This window comes from Aphelocoma coerulescens, chromosome 18 (assembly GCF_041296385.1).
Source record: "Aphelocoma coerulescens isolate FSJ_1873_10779 chromosome 18, UR_Acoe_1.0, whole genome shotgun sequence".
Classification (NCBI taxonomy): domain Eukaryota; kingdom Metazoa; phylum Chordata; class Aves; order Passeriformes; family Corvidae; genus Aphelocoma; species Aphelocoma coerulescens.
In genome coordinates, this window is record NC_091031.1 from 5371075 (window position 1) to 5387452 (window position 16378).

The 16378-nt window shown below is 43.6% G+C and overlaps 1 long non-coding RNA gene across 1 annotated transcript; it reads right to left on the minus strand.

Annotated features, from left to right (window-relative positions):
* Positions 1-342: 342 nt before the first annotated feature.
* LOC138120150 (uncharacterized) lies at positions 343-3189 on the minus strand. Its single transcript, XR_011155761.1, has 3 exons — positions 2791-3189; positions 2161-2293; positions 343-1627 (listed from the first exon to the last, which is right to left on the minus strand). It is a non-coding gene; the product is annotated as an uncharacterized lncRNA (long non-coding RNA).
* Positions 3190-16378: the final 13189 nt, after the last annotated feature.

Here is a 16378-nt window from a genome sequence, read left to right on the forward strand (position 1 = left end):
GGGGTGGGAGAAGATGAGAGTTTTAGCACTTACATCTCACTTTGCTGACAGCCAGATGTTACTGTGTAAATTGACCCGGGCAGGATTTTCAGAGGCGTAAGAGTGATTAGGAACTCAAATCCCCTCAGTGCTCAATGGGTCTCTGTTCCTATCAAACCCCTGCAAACCCAGCCTCGTTCACTGCCCTGAACACTTGCCCAAACTCCTCTGGGAAGCAAGATGTACATTAATTTTGTAGGTTAATGCTGCAGAATGCCAGCAACTATGATCTTAGAGCCTGATTACAAGAGGAATCTTTATTCCAAAACACTCTTTCATAAGTTAACACCAAATTAAGTAAGAAGGTGCATAATCCTTTGCTGCTTTTGCTTTGTGGAAACTACAGGAATGGATACTTTAGAACAAATGATCAGAGAGGTAAAATACTGTATTTGAAGTACCACCTCTCTAGCAGGAACCACACTGAATCTAACTTGGGCTGTGTCTCACCATACAAATTTCAAACCTCCTTTCTTCAAAGAGCTCATCAAATCCCAGAACTTCTACAAATGTTGCAAAACATTTCTAAACACCTATTAATCTATTAATAGATAGAAACAAAAACACGAGAAAAACACTCAAATGTCCTGGAAATGAAAGAAATTGGGTATGAAAATTGCTGTTTGGTACATCATTTAACACTTTTGTTCTCTTGCATTTTTTATGTTTCATGCCAGGCTTATTGCAGTGATTCATTACATGAAATCAGAACTTTACAGGTTCAGTCTGGAAGTATTTGTCTAGCTGACAGGGTAGGATCCTTTAGGTCACTAAGCCACTTCCCTGAAACTGCAGGAAACTGCATCAAACGCATAAGCTGAAAATACCCCCAGCAGCTTAACGCCATTCAGCTCTGTAACACTGGATTTACCAAACCCTGACTATCCCACAATAAAATAAAAGCTGTCAGAGGTAAAGAAAAGCCTCAAAAGCTAATCTATGCTGCAAATCTGTGTTATAAAACACAGCCCAGAAGTATTGACAATGCACCAGGTCCTGGCACTGGCACAGACTTTGTGGGATTCCATTAAAACAAATACTCAAATCAGAAATGTCTGGTTAGTAGAAAACCCTGAACTTACAGGTAAGACATTCATGTCCATATGCATTGTCTTCTCTGCAAGGTCATTTAAAAAATGGAAATCCCTTGCAGCCTTTTTCATTCAAGCTCCAGTGACCTCAGTGCTCCTGAGAACAACCCTGTTACTGTGTAACACACTATGAACTTGAAAATGTTGCTTCGTGTCTCCATGAGTGACACCTTATCACGTCCATGTAATCTCCAATGAAGGAAAATCCACGCCTTTCAAGAGTCCAGAGCCGTTACATGACTGATTCTGAGATGGTGGTAATGAGGATGAGTTAAACTACTTTAAACTAAGCATCATCTCAACATCAAGAATTTGTTAAGAGTCCTTCAAGGAAGAGCAGATGGCCTGGCAGAGAAACACTGCTTACCTGAAAGTGCCCTCTTAAGTTCTAAGAGCATCAGCTGCACTTCACTGGTCCAGAAGATGTCCTTGTACAAAACTCATATCCAATTCTATTTGTACAAGTCTCTTTACTGAGGTGTGTTCTTTTTCTTGGTCTAGTGAAAAAAAACCCAACAGAATTTGTGAAATGAGCAAAGGGAAGCACAGACCTGGATCTATTGTCTTACCAACAATATAACTGAAGTATGTACCCAGCTCCAAATACTCTTTTGAAGCAGGTTATATGTAAGTATAAAGAGAAATTATATCCTAGAGCCAGCTTTCACAGAAATCTGTGCAAGGGCTAGTGTAATCAAAATAAATTATTATTCATTTGAGCTTTTTGGAGTTCTCTGAAGCTTTGCACAGCTTTTTCCAGAGGCAGAGAGAAAACTTCGGTTTGATTTGGATGACCATGATCTGACACAGGTGAGTGTTGGTAAAGCCACCTTGTTATAAACGAGGCACAGACCTTTTGGGTGGAATAAAAGTCTGCTCGTTTATTAAAAAGAAAACCAGGAGCGGAGACTTGAGGTAAGACCAAGTCCCACTTGACAACCCAGAACAACAAATTGTGCGTCGCACAAGTGTTCCCTTGGATTCAGGTTCCTCAGGAAGACCAGGGGCCGAACCCCGGAGCAGTTCTTACAGTCTCTTTTGATGCTGTGATTGGTGCAGCTCAGATCCTCCCTCTGATGGCTCGTTGCTACGGTCCTCATTGGTGTTCAATTCTGTCAGTCTCTGGGGCGTCGAGTGATTGGTTGGCCCCTTGAGCAGTAATCCTTCAAAATGTTTATATCATGATTGTTGGGTTGTCTTGAGAACATTCTAGAGCATTCCCCTCCTTCCCGTAGACCCACTACTTTCCCCCACTGGTGTCCCCATCTAGGGGTACATGGCGACATTACACCTGTACAATCGCAGTAACAGTTAACTCATTAACTGCATACCCCCACTCCGCTAACAAGCAACTTTTAACTTCTTCTCAACCAAAAAAAAAGAACTTTTTAAACATTTATTACAATCTCTTGAAACAGGACAGGGCAAAAGACCCACTCTAAACTCAATGAACCCCTTCCAGACCTCATTCAGAATAGCACTCAGTAATTCACTTGTGATGTGCCATGTGTCTGTTCATTGTAGTCTCCAAATATTTCTAATACTGTAAAGAATTGTGAAGCATTTGCTGTGATTTTAGAGACTGTTATTATTTAACTACTCAGACACTGGTGATTAACTAGAATTTCTGGTTGACCAGTAAAAAGACCCAAGGTGTTACCTGGTTTATCTGTGGGCTCATTCATTGAGGGACAGGTGAGAAGAGAACCAGGAAATCCTGGTTTACAGGCAGGTGCTCCACACCACCAGACACTTTTGTTTCCCCTTCAGAGGCTGCCAACCAAATGCATGTGTGGAAGTAGTTATAAACCTAATGCTGCCGGGGGCTTGTAACCACAAGCCCCGGCGTGCCCTCGGGCAGAGGGGACGCAGCGTTGGCCTCCACAGCGTCCTCGCTGGACAGCTCAGTGCAATCAGCGTGGGATGGGTGCGGGCGCTGGCTCCTCCTCAGAGGAAACACATCGGGCAGCCGATGATCAGGCTGGCGTTTGCCTGGAGGCAAAGAAGGCGGGAGGGGCTTCTGGTGTGAGTTCCAACAGATTTATTTGCAGGAGGGATCAGGGACCAGCAAAAGCCTTGAGGAGATACGGGCTAGCCCCTTTATGGGGGGGTGGAGTAAGGCAGGGAAAGAGAAAACAACCAATGGGGTACAAGCAGAGGGGAGGATACAATTTTTCAGAACAAATGGGGAAAACAGGGAGGCAGGAGTCATAACAGGGAACCAATTAATAACTAAAAAAGGGAGAACTTTCTGGAACAGGGGGAGGTAATTTAGGATTGGGAGCCACCCAGGGGGAGGTAACCTAGACCTCAGTGATCTCTTCTGGTGACTGACATTTGATGGTTTCAGCCCAAGAGCATGCTGACCCACCCCAACATCAACATATCTGCTGAGCATTCTCTTGGGTTGTCTCTCTCTTTTTCTCTCTCAAACTCTGAAAGGAAAAATGCATTTGGAAGTATGATGTGATTATGAAACAGGAATTTCTGATTAGAAGTATAATTACATTCCCTTTTGATGCCAGCCAATGGCGTTCACACAGGCCAGACCATAACACGTGCACTTGGCAACCTTAAACCTCACCAATTTCTCAACTGCCATTTGAAGATAATAAAGGAAATCCGTGTTTTAATTTTTAATATTTTCAATGCCTGTTCTTACAGCCATTATGTATTTTGGGAATGAACAGCTGAATCCATCATCCTGTCTCCAATTGAATCTCCAGAGGCATGTTACCTGAACCTTGCTGCTTTTTTTCTCTCTCCTACACAGACTTGCTCTATTTTCACTTTTTATAACCACACTGTATATTAACAATAAGAACATTAACTCATAAAAACATTAACTCATTGGGGTAAAATTATACCATGAGAGTGCATCCAACTCCCTATGTGTTTTGACATTCCATTTAGCAAATGGTGTTACCATTTTAAGAGTGAGTCATTTCAGCTCTGAACCACTGCAAGGGAAGTAGAAGGCTTGTGAAGAAGAAAATGTAAAGACAGATACATGTATTAAATCTGTTTTAAATTATGTTAGAACTGAGCATCAAAGAACAGAGCTTCATCTCCCACATAAAGGACCTGGTTGCTGAAATGCCAAGGGGCAACTCTCATTGCAGGGCATTTGCTTGGACAGCAACTGGTGGAGTGGGTGTCTGCACTAGAAATGCCTCCAGAAGTGCCAGACTGAAACCAAGGAGATGTGAATTAGAATTTATTTTTTTAATGAAGAAATGAAACAGCAGAAACGGATGGAAGTTTTGATGTTTCCTCTCAAAGCCATGTTAACATTAGCACTAAACAGATGTCCCATGTTCCAAAGAAATGGCAGGTTTGGCACCTCTTCACGGTTAGCATATTTAATTATGGCTTCAAATGCAGTAATGGAGCAACCTTGCTTGGCTATAACAGGATCTGCAGTTGGCACCAGCTTTCCTTCCCTCATATGGGGAACTGCAGAACAAGGTGCTGCACATGTTCCAGCTGTATTATATTGGGTCAAATTGGGGTCTGATTAAAATACTATGGAAGGGAGGAGAGGAAAAATAAGAAATTAGGAGTAGGGACACACTCAGTATTTTCCTGCAATTCTAGTTTCTCTGGCCAAATTGGTTGGGTTTCAACTGGATGTCAGTTCAAATCAAATAGCTACTTTAATTAGGAGAACTCCCACTCTATCTGAAATAACACCGTGTTCTGGACAGAAGATCAGGACAGGCAGAAGAACTGGCATTGTCTGAAGAGAAGACAGTCCTGAGATAGGTACAAAGAATGGAAAATAACCCTTTAAATATACTACAAATACTGGGAAAGAGTTTTCTTCTTTTCCTCTCCTTTCCTGAGCCAATGAGATTTCAGAAGGTTTGGTACAGAGTGGGAAAAAAATTCTTCTGTCAACTCCCACTGCAAGTCTGCATCAGCACATCCAATAGCAATAACAACAGTGCCTATCTTGTTATTTGGATATGTAAAATATCCACCTTAGGCAGGTCAGACTCTTTATTACAAGGCCATTTTCTGTTGCTAGTAACTTTGCCAGATTTAAACCATTTGAGCTGAAATTCCCTTTTTGACTCTGTCCCAGGCTGAATCTGCCTGTAATGTTCCCCTGCATGTGCATTTATGCCTAACTGGGGTGGCTGATTCTGATCCAAAGCAAGAAAAAACAACTTACAAAATACTGCTTCAAAAACTTCATATCTCCAGAAAGGAAAAATGACATTAAAATAATCCTTGTGACATTTTTCCTGCCAGAAGAAGAGGAAAGCTAACTATGTGCAAGGTGGATGCTACTGAAAAAATTATCTTATGGTACTGCAAAATGCAAAGCTTCCCCACAGCCAAGGTCAGCAATAGACACATGTAATGCTCTAACCCAAATTAATTTTAATTTTGTAATATTCTGACACACAATCATTTTCTTTCTCCCATTGAAACTAATGGGAATTTTCCATTAAATTTATGGAGTCTCAAAGCCTCTTGTTTGTATTTCTTTAGAATTGTACCCCCCTGTGACATCTCTTAAGGTACCAGGAATTACAACCCACTTGTGCTATTTTACTGTTTAAAAGCCCAGTTTTTATCCCTAACACTGACAAGGAGCTAATTATTCTTATTTTCCTTTCTCTCAGTACTTTTTTGTTTCATAATTTGAAATTATAATTATTACTGATGTAGAATAAAACATGAAATTACCCCTGATAGCACTGAGAGCAGAATACACAAAGGAGCCAGGCCATACTCTGTGAGAGGGACCAGTTGACTCTGCAATTAAATAACGTTGCCATGGTAATGGGGAGATCCAGGGTATAGCTGGGTAACGCTAATTAAGGACAGCACGGAGACAGTCACGGGTGACTGCTGAGCTGGAATCCAGCTGCCCCACCAGAAAACAACAAAGCAGTTTATAAATATTAATAACCATTTGCAGCACCTAGTCGTGAGGAGGAAGGGGATGTTACAGGGAAAAATAATGAAGGAAGAGGACTGTGCGTGGCAATGTCTGTGCAGGACTACACAGCAAGAGATGGCAGACCCACTGCACTCTGTAACTCCTTCTGTGTTAAAGCCATTGCCCCTCCAGATTTCATCATTCCTAAGGAGAGCAGGAGCCTTTGTGTCACCTGGGACTGCTCTGAGGCTGCTCTTACTCAGACTCATCACGTGGCACTGGTCTGAGGCTGCTTTTGCTCAGACTCAGTCCTTCAAGCCAAGCAGAGCAAGAGACAAGACCCACTGCTCATTCCATTAACAGCCATTAGTGTTCTGCAACAGCAAAAAGCAAATTACTCTTCTCCATCTGGCTCACTGAGCTTGTGAGCTTGGCTGAAGGAGGACCTGGAGGGTGGGACCTGCCCTTCCAGAGGTAATTTGGACTCAGTGACTAAAGCAGTAACACAGAGTGATTTGTCTTTGTGTGGTAGCAGTGTCCCATTTGTATGAACAGGTCTTACAGAATGAAAAATGATGATTTATTCTCATTTTAGTAGGAAAATTCCCTCTTCTCATCAGTCTTTTTTAACACTGTAACAGACCTTCAGGAGATAAAGCTGGGCTAACAGCACCTGGTGGAAGTCCTTCAGAGAAAAGAAATAAGTTCCAGTGGCTTTTTGATTAAATTCTTATGGACAGAAATGAAAAATAATACAGTTTCCTGATACCTTGTTATCAGTAATGGCTATACTGGTTATTGGAAGGATATTGATGTCAGAAACATTTCTGCAGGTCTACTCTATGCAACTCATTTTACCTCTCCACCACGCCTCTCAAATGTGAGAGAGCCAGCCTAGATTATTCAAGGATCTTAGATTTTAAAAATGAGACCTTACAGAGTTTCAGCTACTGAGCCAGCTCATAAATCCAGTACTTCAGGTGGCAGCCCTTGGCAGGGAACAACCACCCCATTAAATCACGCTGGGCAAGAAACTGTCATTTCAGTGAATCATGAGAATTACTAATTCTATTATAATATGTGCATGTGTGAGGAAGGTAATTCAGGAGGAGTTTTAGTTCCATCTTTATGGCGTCCTTCAGGAGATTATGATCCTGGCTGCTTTTCCCTGTTGTCCATCCAATTTCCATAGTGACTGTTAAAAGTTTCAACAGCTGCAGTTAATAATGACAAGCAAAGTATAAACCTTTGGAAAGCTCATTCCTGTTTTGCTGCTCCCCTGGTTGCTGGTGTTAACATCCCACCCCCCTCCCTGAGCGTGTATTTACAATGGGATGCAACACAGAGATCCCATGGCTGTGGTACCCTCATGGTCTTGTACAACACAGACATATTTGGAGGTGGTTCAGGGAAACCAGATGATCACCCAAAAAGGGAACTGGCCCAGCTGCTTGTGCCTGAGTTATTGCACACCCAGGAGGTGAGCTCTTGTTTACGTGTGAGCTCTCTGTATTATTTACAGAGGAAATTTTATATTATTAAGGCCTCTTTGAATTTTAGAATTTTTTAAAAATTTTTTTTAACTTTTTTTTCCTAATGCATGCGATCACAAAAATGACAGTTAATTAGAGAACAAGCACTGTTAACTATCAACTGAAATTCTCACAGTCCAGTGGCTAAAAAACTTTAAACATCAGTCTGCCCTAAAAACAAATTCAAGAGCAGAGCAAACAGTTCTGTCTGAACACTACACACAGAGCCAAGTTTTTGGTAGGTTCTGGTTGCAAACATTTAATTTTGCACTCAATTGTTATTTGGTGAGAGATGTGGCAGTAACTTCTATTTGACCTTAGTCATTCTGAGAGATAAATGCACGTGAAAGATTTGAGAAATTTTGCCATCTCACCATTACACATAAAATATATGACTTCTCCCAGATCAAATACATTTGCACTTTTAAGAGACACTAAATGGATGCAGACAGATTTGATGTATTAATCCACCTGAAATAATACACATTACATAATTCAGTATTAGCACATTTAATGGGAAACTGCACAAGTCCAAAGTGTTGGTAATTTCAGGCCCATAATTTAAAAGTATCTGGTTTAATTCAACAGAGATAAAAAGCAAATTTGTTCTTTCCTTCACTAATGAAATAGTACTTCAAGGTGCAATAAAGAAAAAATTTGGCTCCACTCAGTGCAGTCTTTATTTGAAAATGGCATACACTGTTCTCGATTCATAAAATCTTGCATGTGTTTAGGTACTAAAGAAGAAGTGGATGCTGGGTTTTGTCACCAGTGTTTGTGAGACACCTTTATCCATTTTGCATTAGCAGATGTAAATTGCTGGAGGCAACTATTAAGCACAAGTAAACATATGTTGCCTTTTAAACACTGTCACTGCTATAACAGACCAATGGCATGGTTATAAATATGGCCAACGGGGCTTTCTGTGAATTTTTTAAATCCATTTTCAAAGTATTGCTCATTATGTCCCGTGTTTCTTCCTGTATGGTCCCTTGGCACATATATATAGCCCTGTTTAAACAGTGGGGCAGGGAGTTGTTCCCTGGTACATTTTGCTGTGTGTTTCTGTTAACTCCCCCTCACCCTTGCTTGTGAGACACTTAACCACCCTTTTACTTCCTCTCATAACAAACCAGAGGATGATCAGAATAACCTGGGATTGAGCTACACAGAGATTAAGGACATGCCTGCACTTTGCAGTGGAGCGTGGTAAAACCAGTTTTAGGGAATCTGTGTTTGTGCCTAATAAGGTGCCACAAGCTGTTACTGCGGGGATTACTGTAACTCGCATATATCAAACCAGGAGTCCCGTGGAAAAGAAATGTATATATGGACAGATTCTTGCTAGATGTTTCAGAGATGTTTATTTCTCCAGCCGCATGGCCGGGCTCTGCTCAGGAACCCTCAATCACGGGACCCGACGGTCCCTCCCGCGCAGGGGAACACAAACCAACCAATGGGAAGCGAGGCTGACCAGGGGCAGGGAAACCCCGTGCCTCCCTCAGGGCTCCATGGCAGGGGAGGGACCCCAACATCTCACCCGTTTTATTTTAATAAAAGGAGAATGAAGACAACTGGATAAACATAACAGGGACAGTTTCAAAACAAAACAAGCCACCCTCCTGAGTCTTTAAATGTCCAAACAGATTCTCTGGAACATCTTAGGGGCTGATAGAAGAGAGACAGAACTCTCTGAGCATGCTTTGTGGGGAAACTGAGGCAGGAGAGGGTTTAATTTCTTCCCTCCCCCTTTTCATCCCCCCATTGGCATTGGAGAGGAATTGTAAGGAAATGGAATTGTATAGGGAAGCCATGGGGTGAAAAACGGATTAGGAATAAACTGGGGATAGGGTAAACTTAGGAAAGGGTTCATATTGGGTATAGGGTAAAAGGGGAAATTAGGCTGTGGGTAGGGAAATTGCTGGAGTGGATATTGTTTATAATTTTGTGCATAACGGCTGCCTTTGACAGGAATACCCCCAGGCCCAGTAACATTCGCTGCTTGTAAACCCTTCTTTCCTTGTACTATATCAAATTGAACAACTTCCCCATCTCCTACACTTTGCAGATAATTTTTAGGGTTACTCCTTTTAATGGCAGTTCTATGGATGAATAAATCTTCCCCTGTATCATCTCGTGTTATAAATCCATAGTTGTTTTTTACATTGTACCATTTCACAGTTCCTGTGATTTTCGTCGCTAGAACGTCTCCCATCACATGCTTGCATGTTTGTCGTGGGTGCCGGTCCCGCGTGGCCGCCGCCTCGCCGACTCCGACGTCTCGGTCAGGCCCCCGCGCCGCGGCCGCTCTGCGCTCTCTGCACGGCCCCGCTCCGGCGCGTGTCTGGGCTCTGCACGGCCCCGCTCCGGCGCGTGTCTGGGCTCTGCGCGGCCCCGCGCTGCCATCGCCGCTGGCCCCACACCCCGTGAGCGGCTCCGCTCCGCAAACTCCACGCTGCTTCGAGAGCGGCCCCGCTCCGGCTCGGCGCTGCGCTGCGCGGCTTCTCATGTCGCTGTGGAAACCGCCGCTTCTCCCTCCACAGGGCTCTCCGAGCCGTATGCTCAGAGCGGGCTTCCACGCTGACCTCCGGTTCCTGGCTGCTCGTGGCCCACGGCACCCATGGCGCCTGCGGCGTCGCTCCCTCACTCGCGGCCAGGTGGCCGGGGACCCCGAGACAGGGATGGGGTCCGCGATAAGGCGCGCGCTCCCGAGGGGGCCGGGCGCATCCAGCGCAGGCACCTCCGCTGGCACGGCTGCAGTCATACGCTCCTGGGGTGGCCGCCACGCGGTCTCGGCCACGGGAGAAGTATGATCTTCTGCTTTAGGGGTAATGGGACCATACAAATGCTCTTCAAGAGCGTCCCTGATTATAAGGTATGCACGGAAAGCTTCGCTTTGATCCCATACCTTATCCCAGATCTCGTTCCAGAAACACCCCTGACAAGATTCAGGAGGTTCGATATCAAAAAGTAAGTCTCGAGAAATATAGGGGAACCTTTTGAAAAGCCACATAAAGAAGTGTTCTACATCTCCTGGTTGCATTACTTTTTGTTTTGTTGTTCAAGGATTCCTTTTACTTCTAGATACATTTTTTTCTGTGGCTCAGAGAGCCCCATTTCCCACGATTCTTCCATAGTCCAGAGAGAATATCCAAACCAAGATGAGAAGAGAGAGGCCTAGAGTTGTGTTTTACTCAGGAATTTCCTCAGGGATCGGTGTCTTGCCCGCATTCCTCCACCAGTTGTTACTGCGGGGATTACTGTAACTCGCATATATCAAACCAGGAGTCCCGTGGAAAAGAAATGTATATATGGACAGATTCTTGCTAGATGTTTCAGAGATGTTTATTTCTCCAGCCGCATGGCCGGGCTCTGCTCAGGAACCCTCAATCACGGGACCCGACGGTCCCTCCCGCGCAGGGGAACACAAACCAACCAATGGGGAACGAGGCTGACCAGGGGCAGGGAAACCCCGTGCCTCCCTCAGGGCTCCACGGCAGGGGAGGGACCCCAACAACAAGCTGTTTCGCCCAACACATGGTGCTATGTCAAAACACAACTCAGGTTGAAAGAACCAGGGGTAGTTAGGGGTAATTGCCCTGGCACAGCTATTTTGCTCCTGGTTTTGGAGCTGACTTGCAGCCTCCCCATAGGCTTGCTCAGAACAGTGTGCAGAATTCCCTGCTCAAGGTCATACCAGAAATCAATGGCAGAAGCATGAAAAGAGCCCAGCTGTCTTTAATTCACCCCAGTCACCAGATGTTCTCCTTCCCAAGCACAACCACTCCCTTTTCCCAGCACACATAAAGTGTTGGAGAAGCTGCACAACTTGTAACACAGGCAGAGAAAAGCAGCACAGGTGAAATTAAATCACCAGAGCATCACTCCACCAACAAACTGTCCTGCTCCAGGACCATGGAAAATCTGGCCCTTTGCCTCTATCACCATGATGGACCTGTACAAATAAGTCACACCTGTACTAAACAGTGGAGAATTTTGTTTAATAAACGCAGTTTTTAGTTGACTACACACAGCCATGTTTGCTGGTGCCAGAGCCCTGAGGGGCAGCCCCTGCTCAGGGTGGCACAGCAATAAATTCCAAGTTTACCCGGTCACTGCTGAGTCTCCACTGGAGATCCTTCACTTCTGTGGCAAGCAGCAGGATCTGACTCAATACATGAACTAGTGACACTTAATGCCTAGAAGGAGAAATCCAGTTATCTGCAGCCACTAAAATAACACTGCAGCTTGTCATACTCAGTCCAATTTGTTCCACAGTTTCTCAGAGACACTAGGGGAATACTCCATTCTCCAGTTCAGCAAGCTTCATCTACAGTATATTGCTTCCTAAAGAGTTGCTACAGTGGCAAAGAAAAAGAATAGAGGCTTAAAAAAAACCTACAGGCTTTCCACCATGACTGCCACCAACTTCTGTTACTGAATTTAAATCTAAAGCCATTTTCTTTTTGAGATAATTGCCAGTTTCTTCTGTTTTCTCAAGCTGCTTGCTTTGTTACAGTTCTGCACTGATTTATACTTGCTTTTGACTTCACTTGATTAGGTGTAAGTGATGGAAAAAATGGCTTTAAATTTCACTGCTTTAAACACTTCTTGAACCCATAGATAACATAGGCAGACTAACTTTCTAAGTTATTGTCATCCTTGTTTCCCTGAAATCACAGTAGTTGAAACCATTATGTCGTTTTTTGGGTTTTTTTTCCATGCACAAACAAAATTCATATCCTTTCAGCTTAAGTTATTTTTAGATGGTGAGATGCAGGAGTAAATACAATGACAAAGCACAGTGGGTTTCTTTTAATACATTTGGAGCAAAACCAAGATGGAGCTGTTTGCAGCACACAGCAGACTCCCAGAAAATTGCAGTCACAGTAGATGGCAGATGTAATAAATTTCCATGCCTCCAGCCAGAACATCCAAGCTCTGATTTCTCTGCCCCAAACCAGCAGAGTAAGAGGGAGTTCTGATGAAAGGCTCTTTTTGAGACTGTTTTTCTTCAATTCATTGCCACTGACAAAGAATTCCTCCTGATCTTGTAAAAGCTCTTTGTGTGAAGTTTGTTTGGCAGCTGCTGGCACAGGGGGGAAACAAGGATAACTCTCCCATTCCCCAAAAACATCTCAAGGCTCTCACGAGCAGCACCAGGATTTCTGAAGACACTGTGACGGTAACAGAGCACTTCCAAGGGTGATTACCACAGCAAGAGTCAAGTGGATGAACACTCAGGAAGAAATGACCAAAGGAGCCATTCAATTTTTCTTTGGAGTGCTTTGTTTAATGAATCTTCAGACAAACCATCAACTTCTCCATTTTGGAAATCAAATCTCAACTTGATTCTGCTTGCCAGTAACAAAACAAAAGATGCTCTATGTCTGCCCACGGAGCCCATCACATGGCCTGCAGCTATGCCATCTCTTCTGGGTGCTGACACTGAAAAAAGAAGAATTAGAGCACAGAAGAAATGCTTTTGATGATGTGCGAACCCCAGAAGGATCCAGACCACACTAATTTAAGCTCTCTGTGCTTACAAGGAACAGCTCTTACTGTGGGTAGTTACAAACTAGAAGAAAGAGTTCCTTCAGTGGGAAGAATTTAACAGCTTCTTCCCTGAAGGCTCTTTTAAAATCATGTTAAGGAAAAGAAGAAATCAATAAATACACTTGTTGGAGGAGGAATTCAGAAGCTGTGGCCCTGCTGAGGCCAGTCCTGCCCCAGGGAGCTTAAAGATGGACCCAAGGTAAGGACTCTCACCTCAGCAATAGGTGAGGTTTGACTTCACCCATGAAGACATCTTAAAAAAGTAAATAAATTTGAATGTTCCCCATTGTGATTGGATGTATGGGTTTGGGGAACTCACCCTGTCCCTGACTGTAAGTCTGGAGAGTGGATCTTTACCTGGCATCAGTCACACTCTTTGTGTGACAGCCTTTTATTACTAAAAATCTGCCTGTACTGCTCCTTATAGTGCTGATCCCATGATAAGTATTTCAAACCCATTTGTTTTGTTGTTTTTTAAACTGAAGGGAAACATGAAAAAAAATACCAAAACCCACAAGAAACCAAGCTTTCCACACAGAGCCCAGTGCTGAGCTGCAAACGTCTGCATTCCTGGGATGGACTCCTCAAGCCCTCCACATTAGCAGGCAGCAAATGTCCCCTGAATGTGCCACCTGGCACGGCTGCTCAATGCTTTCTAATCCTCCTGGAACAGCATTTTCCAGACAACTCCTATCACACACTGAGCAGTCTCCTTATGTTTGCAAAATGAAGTCAAATTGGTTTGACATCTCCTGAAAGAAGCCTTTATCATCAAAATTTGGCAGAAGAAAAAGACAGGGCTTGTTCCTGATCTAATGGTTTTCCTCCTGCTTCAGGTAAATTCTTACACTGGGAGACATTTGCATCTCAGAGCTGATTTTTCCTGCATACAGAACCAATTCTGTGCAAAAAACATCCAGAACAGCATTGCATAATAATGGAAAAAATGTCAGTTTTCTCCTCTATCCAAGCTGTGCTGAAGGCAGACAAGTTTACAGCAGTCCTTGCTTCTGCACGTCTCCAAGTGCCTCCCTGATTTATGGCACAAAGAAACTCCGAGTCAGAGCTGATTTAACTTACTCTGCTCTGGCAAAGCTGCAGGAACTTTGGCAGCAGCTGGAGCTGCAGAGCTCTAACCAGGGCTGCTGTTACTCATCTATATTTCTGATATTTCCATGCACTGAAGTTGTTTCCTGCTGGGCACATCTGCTGCAGTTATGGCCTCATTCTACCACCGTGGAGAAGACATTATTGTGTTTTCCTGAGCAGGAGCTACTAAGCTCTCACTATGAGTAAAGGCAGAACGTGTGGCCTCAGAATGAGAGGGGCCTGCTTGGAAAACCTGACCCCAGTGAGCTCACAGCGGCTGCTGTGGGAATTTTGACTGGCAGGTTTTGCTATGGAGTCCAGCCTAGGAGCAAAGAGAAAGGTGAGATAAAAATGAGATAAATTTATGGGTTTCCACAAGTGATTAAAAGGTTTTCCTAGACAGCTCAGTTACATAGAGACACCTACTGATGGACACCTTTAATCCTCTATACTGGAAGCCAATTTTCTGGAGGCTACATATTACCCATTTTTTTACAGAAGAGTTGTGCCCCAAGCGGAAGCAACAAAACAGATCTTGTGATTAACGTGCTGGTAAATTCCATGAGGAAAGCATGACTCTTGCTACAGACTCTTGTCAGGGGTTTGCCACATGCCTCATTTTCCCACCTATAACCTGACAACTGGAATTCTCCCATGTCCCGTTGTCAGTGAGGATGGCAATGTCCACACTGGACAGGAACTATTTTTTATTTGTGATTATATCACACTGTGCTGAAGGATGTTCCAGTTCTGGCCTCAAGGGATAATAAAACTCCTCCAAGGATGACCTTGTCTTCTACCCCCCAATTTCCTCCTTATCTCAGCAGCATGTGTAAAAGTAACATTTTTGAACTTGGTTGGAATATTGTAGGAATTCTTTAATTACTTCTAAGCCCAGCTATTTGCAATTCAGAAGCTTGTGTTACAACATTAAAAGGCTTTGACAAAGTAATGTGGAATTTCTAGAGGAGGCTCCTGCAACACAGTTTCTTCTTTTCATCTTCTATTTCAAGAAAGAGTGACAGCAAAAGTTAAATGCTGTTTTTATTTAGTACTGTTTGATTGAGAGATTAAGGCTTGAATTTCTAATTTGAAGAGCAATTCTCAATGGAGATGCAATATTTGTCTCTATTAAGGACAAGGTGCCCCTGAAATTGCAATCTGCTGCTCTTCAGAAGTTTTAAATTTCAGGAAATTATAGCTTTTTACCTTGTTTACAAAAAAAAAAAAAAGTAGTTTTACGATACCAGAAGTGCCTAACAGAGGATATACATATGTTTCAAATAAAAAAGGTAACCCATATAACCTTCAAGCGAGGCACCTCTTCCAGCCACCAGCAGCCTCCCAATAAAGCAGCTGTTGATCTTATTTCATGGCCACCTCCCTTCATAGCATGTAAATCCTGTTATATGCAGTTGTACTTCCCATTCTCAAACCAAATCTTTTCCAGTTCCAAGTCACCCCAATTCTGCTGTGTAGCAAAATGGAATGTGGGGATAATTATGAGGCAGACATTTAGAAAGTCTTAAATCTCCCAGACATTATCTGCATGAGGAAACATTCTGCAGCATCTTCATGCCAAAGGACCTCCTCTCTTCTTCCTCCAGTGCCCAGAAAAACCAGATCTCTTCCTGCAGACTCCCGTAGGGGTAGTGAAGATGTGGAAAATGAAATTTTTCCACCAGGCTACAAGGGGTGATGTTCCATCACCACCTCAGCTTGTACACAGAAAACCAGCAGTGAAGCTTGAGTTTGTTTTTCACCTGAAGAAGCTCAGAGCTGTGTCCCCTGCTCCAGCTGTCACACAGCTGTACCCTGAGCTGGCAGAGCAGAGAGAGCCTTGGCTGAGCTGCAGAACCACAGCCATGAGATCCCAGTGAGCAGAGACCTCCCTGGCTCCCTTGTGAAGCGTGGCTTGATCTCAAAGGATGCAATTACAGCTTGACATGACTGATCCTCACCATGACAGACCCTGAGACACACAAAACTGGCAGACTTGTCATCTGTCACCCAAACAAAATGCCAGTGACCTACAGACAGAGCTCCCCTCACCCAGCAGATTAATTCATTATAAAATAGCTGCACCCAGTATGATGGTTGTAATTAACTCATGGAACTGTCAGAGCTTTCAAAAACATGTCAGGCTAGAGAGAGGAGGAAATGACAGACAACAACAA